Source organism: Rhinopithecus bieti, unplaced genomic scaffold (genome assembly GCF_001698545.2).
Source record: "Rhinopithecus bieti isolate Rb0 unplaced genomic scaffold, ASM169854v2 scaffold_38631, whole genome shotgun sequence".
NCBI classification, from domain to species: Eukaryota; Metazoa; Chordata; class Mammalia; order Primates; family Cercopithecidae; genus Rhinopithecus; species Rhinopithecus bieti.
Window position 1 is genome coordinate 948,981 of NW_016817145.1, and position 6,000 is coordinate 954,980.

The 6,000-nt window shown below is 47.1% G+C and overlaps 1 protein-coding gene across 5 annotated transcripts in view; it reads left to right on the forward strand.

The window, feature by feature from the left end:
- The window catches only part of ZHX2 (zinc fingers and homeoboxes 2), a 195,835-nt gene extending 190,721 nt beyond the window's left edge, over nt 1–5,114 (forward strand). For 4 of the 5 annotated variants that reach the window (XM_017855879.1, XM_017855880.1, XM_017855881.1 and 1 more), the window contains one exon: nt 3,843–5,113. The gene's annotated coding sequence lies outside the window, so the exon portion shown is untranslated. Of the gene's footprint in view, nt 1–3,842 lie in introns of all 5 variants that reach the window. The other variant, XM_017855878.1, reaches the window with a different exon arrangement.
- Nucleotides 5,115–6,000: the final 886 nt, after the last annotated feature.

Genomic DNA, 6,000 nt, shown 5'->3' on the forward strand with positions numbered 1-6,000 from the left:
TTCTTAACATTCCAAGTATTCCCCAAGACAGAAAGGGAGGGTAGGAGGCGGTGGGTTCCCATTCTGGGATGTGCTCACCGACAGACTGGCCATCACGTGGTAGAAATGTCCCAGGGGGCCATAAGGAAATGCCTGCCCAATGGCCTTGCAGCGTCCTCCAGGGCTCTGAGACGTACTCTAGGATGAGGCATTGGTCTTTTGCAGGGTGACTGTCTCTGACCAGGTAATAGGACTCTGAGAGAAGCCCAGGGGAGTTAGCAAGAGCCTCACAGCCCAAAGCACTGCAACGCTCTATAGAACAGCAATCCTGAAATGTGGACTTTGTCACCACCCTAGGAGGACAGCCTCCACCCACTCTACCGCACCCCTACCAAGGGCCTTGGGGAAGGACGTCCAAGGAAGACACCCCTGAAGAGGAGGCAGGCCCCTGTCTTCTGTTGCCAGCATCTTCCCAGTCTCCTTTTGAGGGTGATTCCAGCTCCCATAACCCAAATCCTGTCCACTGCTCAATACCCCGGAAAAGGTCAACGGAGAAAGTCCAAGTGGTTCTGAGGGGGTTCCCAGGGTCCATAGCCATCCATACACATCTGAGACCTCTGCGAAAACCACACAAAGTCAATTTGACTTTGTCTCCCTTTTCTCAGGCCATCCTTTTGGCCTTGCAGTCTGTGTGTGTGTTTATTTTAAGAGCTTTGCTCATCATTTGTTAACGAATATATATGATTGGAGGGTTGTACATGTTTGTGCATAAGAAGTTACACAAGGAATCATAGAAACACACTGCCGGATGGAGAACCACCTTAATGATGAGGTTTATCTAAAAAGCTGGAGTTTTTGCCAGTCACTTGAAGAGAAGTGCTCAGTGTCATTTGTAATGTGAGAGAGAGAAGATGGTTAGACTCACATGCACACAGGTGAGCTCACTTACACCTGAGGACCCAGCTGAATGCCTGGCCATCCTCAGGAAAAGTGAAGCCATCTATCTTGAGCCCCTGTCAAGTACCAGGACCTGATTGCTTTGACCTGATTAGAGGACTCTGTCTGTAACCCTGCCAGCAGCCCATGGGTTCTGTGCTGTGGAAGTGACACTCTGGAAGGTTAAGTAACCAACCTCAGCAGCATATAGCCAGGAAGTGGCAGATCCTGGATCCCAGCTTTCTCCAACTCCACAGCTCTTTCCACCCCATCCCTCAGTCCTGTGCTGATCCAACATACCTTAGCCGGGTTGGAAGAAAGAATATCAGTAGCTGTCTCCCCACCTTGGGCCTTGTCTCCTAGGATCTGTAAGCGTTCAGGTGGACATCCAACCAGTGGCAGCCTCCCTCCCAAAGGTTGCAGAAGTCCCCATTTGCTGGGGAAAACCCTGTTTCTTGGAAAGCACCAGCAGAGGCTGGCCGTGGGCTACTGTGCCCACCTAGGGAGTACATGTGGCTCTGCCTGGGATCAGCAATAAGGCTCATAGTCCTCACTGGGTGTCCCAGCCTCCTACCTTTGAAGCCATCATGCTGTCTTCAGTTGCCACCTAGCTCTGTGCATGGAGAGGCTGTGCATGACCTGGACGCACAATAGGTACAGGGAGGAGCAATTAAGAATCAGGAGGCTCTGAAGTTGGACTGGCCAAGGTGGAATCTGGCTCCACCACTCACTGGTTACTAATGTTAAGCACAACATTTATTCTCTGTAAGCCTCCATTTCTTCACTGTGAAGTGGGTCTACCAATCACCTGCCAGTCACTGTAAGGAGTATATGAGATGAGCCATATTACCACTTAGCATGGGGCCTAGTGCCAGAAACTAGCTACTCTCACTGTTGGAGGGAAAGTCGTGATCATTCTTGTTTTTGACCATGCCACTGAGCAGGCCATGGCCTGGGAGAAAACACTTTTCCTCCCAAGCTTCCTTTTTTTTTTTTTCCCTGGTGAAATGAGTGATCTTGACAACGTCACCTATAAGGATCCCTGCAGTGTTTATGACTTGGTGACTTTGGTTGGATCACTTTTAGGTAGTCGAGATCCTAAGGACACCCCTGGAATCTGGTTTTGTCTGCAGACTTTTATAAATTGGTTTCTTAACTCCAATATTCAGTCTTACTCCCAGGAGCATCTAGGGAATGTGGGTACGTTTAACATCCAGACGTTAGGCGTCAATGGCATTATCAATGATCAGCTGATGCCTCTGGCTGAGAAGTCCACTCTGCTTGCTGTTGGCCCCTGTACAAAAAAAAAAAAAAAAACACTTCTCAGGGCCTTCTCAGCCAGAGAAGTGGCCAAACAGCCTTCCCAGGAGGAGGCAAAAAAAAATGGCCAGTGGCTCCGGAAATCTACAGATCTGAAAAACTTCCAGCCCATCATGGGATACTGACTGTGTCCTCTACAGACCTGAGCCTTGGTTCCCTTTCCCAGGATCTCTAGATCTTGGGAGGAGGCAAAAGTAATGATGGAGACCTGTCCTCATTTCCTCAACCTACCACAAAGTATTGCAAACTGAATGGCTCAAAACAATAGAAGTTTATTGCTTCACAGTTTTGCAGGCTAGAAGACAAAAATCAGGGAGTCTGTGATGGCTGCTTCCTTCTGAGAGCTGTGCAGGAATCTGCTCTGTGCCCATCTCCCAGCTTCTGGTGTCTGCCGGCCATCCTTTGCATTCCTTAGCTTGTGGATGCGTCAGTCCAATATCTGCCTCAATCATCGCGTGACCTTCTTGTGTGTGAATCGTCACATTTCCCCTATGCGCATCTGTCTCTGTGTCCAAATTTCCCCCTTCTGTAAGGACACTAGTCATGTTGGATGAGAGTCCACCATAATGGCCTCATTCTCACTTGATTTAACTATTACCCCTCTAAAGGCGTTTCTAACAGGGTAACATTCTGAAGTACTGAGACTTCGGACTTCAATATATACTTTTGGGGGGACACCATTCCACCTATCACAAGGTCCTTGGACTATTTTCATTACTTCCAAGGGTATAAGAATTAAACATTTCTTCCTACTGATTCTTAATAATTCTGTTTATTAAGTGCACAGACTCTAGAGATTACCTGGGTTTGAATCTTGGCTCTGCCTCTTACTAGCTGTGTGATCTTGGGAAACCTATTAGGCCCCTATGTGTTCAGTTTCCTCAACTGTAAAATAGGAGTAATAGTAATATTTACACCTTTTAGAATTCATATAAACATTAAATAAAAACACATTTACAGTGCCTCATGTTATCCATCTTCTATATCCTACCACATTTGGAAAAGGCTCCATCTAATAAAAACAGTAGAAATATCTACAATATTTACCATGTGCCAGGTGCTAGTCCAAATACTGTTGTGTACATCAACTCATGGCACCATTGCAGCAACTTTCTAAGGTCAGTGCTGGTGTCATCCCTGTTATACAGAAGCAAAAACTAAGCTCTAGAGAGATCAAGTCATATAGGTACAGCCCTGCAGCCACTAAGGGGAGAAGTTAGGACCCAAATCCAGATTTGTCTGACTCCAGGGCCTTTTAGGAGCCACTGGGACTGGTTGACTGTCTAAGAATAATAAAAGGGTCTTGTTAGGATGAAAAGAATCACAGGCCACTACCTTCGCTTGCCCAGAAAGTCATTCTGTTTTCAAAGGCCTGATTCTGGAGGCTTTTCCTATAATAGTGATCTGTGCTCAGAAAACACACTCGTTTCCTTACAACAGGCCCCGTACGTGAAGGGCATGTGTCTCTCTTCCAGGCCCCAGGATGGCTTTGGAAGGCCCCCACCACAACCCGGGAGAGCCAGGAAGAAGCAAACCATGATGTCTTCCCCCCAGGGAACAATGGTCATTTGCCTGACATCTTGACTCTGTGGTTTTGTGTCTTCTAGGGAAGTCAGTTAGAACTGCTGTGCTGATCAAGGGGATGCTCTGTCTTTGAAGAAAGAAGAAATGGTCCCTCCCCAGCCGTGGGCCACCCTCGCCAGTGACTCCAAGTGGAACTGCTTAGCTCGTGTGTGCCTGGAGGGTGCAGAAGCCCAGCGACTCTCAGACGCACCTCCCAGAGGACCGGTGGGAATTGTTCATAGTGCCAAAGTCCTACTACTGCGTTTTCAATGGGTCCTTGTACATAGTTTGCTCCTCTGCCCTAGCCCTCACCTCTTGCTATACTGGAACTGATTTGTACAATATGGGAATTTTGTTACCTTTTTAATCAAGGGCAACTTCCTTTTCCAGCACTACCATTGTAAGGATTTTTTCAGGAGGGAGGGCTAACCACCTTGCTTTTCTCTTTTCTCCTTTTCTTTTTTTATTTTTGTTTTATTAATTTGGGGAAAGGGGTGTTAGTATTAGTGCCATGATATCTACTGGATTTTAAGTAGGGAGACTTTATTTTTAAAGGTAGGTTGAAATTTGGGAGATTTCTCGGCAGGAAGGGCTGAAATCCAGGCCTCTGTCTCAACCTGGAGAGAGGTGACAGACGACAGATCCTCCAAATCAAATTCCTTTCCAGTTCTTCCCCTGGCTGCCTTTTTGGGGGGTCCCTGCCTTAGTCCCACAGAAGGCTTTATGAACTGCCAAGAGGGGATCTGGCTTCTCAAATTCTTGGCCTCTTGGGCCAGGCTGTGTCCAGCCAGCCCTGGGAGAACTGAGTAGCAGGTGGCTGACTTCTTTAAGCACCTTTCTAAATACCAGCAGAAGAGGCTGCTGCTCTGTTAGCATGAAGTACTATTGTGACATTAAAACAACAACAATAAGATCTTCCTATCTGGAGGGTACAAAGGTGAATGGCTTTGGTTTTCATTTCTCTTCTTCACTGCCTTTTCTCGGTGTGGTATTTGACAAGATTTCAGCTCAAAGCCTCACCATAAATTGATTTTTTTTTGTTTGTGTGTGTGTTTGTTTTGGGAAAATTTTAGATACCTGAGTGCACTTTTTTTCAGTTAGTCCTAACTTTTAAAAGAAGGAAAACCAAGAGACATATCTGGTGTACATGTTGCAATATGAATTCTGGTTGCAATCCCTCCCCCGTCCCACACTGCCCCCCATTTGGGTACACCGCACAAGTCAAATGCTAGGAAGTTTGAATAAAACCAATTTTTCTAACTTGTTGCTCATTTGTTGTAACTCAATAAAGCAAAGACTAAACATTTTTATAACCTTTTCCTCTACTTCGCCTTCTTTATTGTTGTCTGGCTCCTGAGGGCTTGGTGTAAGGGTTCTGACTTGGATACCTCTGGTTTCAAATTCATAGGGTCACATTTCTCATTTTCCATCTTGGAGGGATCTGGCATCACAAACTGGACTTTAAAAGTGGGATATAGGCTTGGCACAGTGGCTCACACTGTAATCCCAGCACTTTGGGAGGCCAACGCGGGTGGATCACCTGAGGTCAGGAGTTCAAGACCAGCCTGGCCAACGTATGAAACCCCATTTCTACTAAAAATACAAAGATTAGCTGGGTGTGGTGGTGTGCACCTGTAGTCCCAGCTACTCAGGAGGCTGGAGAATCGCTTGAACCCAGGAGGCGGAGGTTGCAGTGAGCCAAGATGGCACCACTGCACTCCAGCCTGGGCAACAAGAGTGAAACTTTGGCCCCTCCCCTCCCCCCCCCGAAAATAACCAGATATAAGTGTTGTTGTAGGAATCTTCAGCAGATCTCTTTGACACAGAGAAGGAAGTTATAGGCCCTCCCTTCTCCAGGGTCTCTCAAATAGATTCATAAAATAGTCAAGAGAAGAGCTTCAGAGTGGGCGTGAAAAGCCCTCTGTGTGTAGGCTCGCCCTTGGATGACCTGAGCTCAGTCACTCCCCCTCCCTGGGCTGCTGGCGAGTGGTAGCTGGGGCATTGCCATTTCTCTGAGAAGGTGGCTTTTAAGTATCTCTGCTCTGGTGAGGTTTAAAGAGTCCCTCACTCTTCGCACTTGACACTCATCTAGACCAGTGGTTCTCAAACATGAGTGGGCACCAGCATCACCTGGAAGGTTGGGTAGAGTGTCTGATGGGCATGTCTGGGGTGGGAACTGAGAATGTGCATTGCTAACCAGTT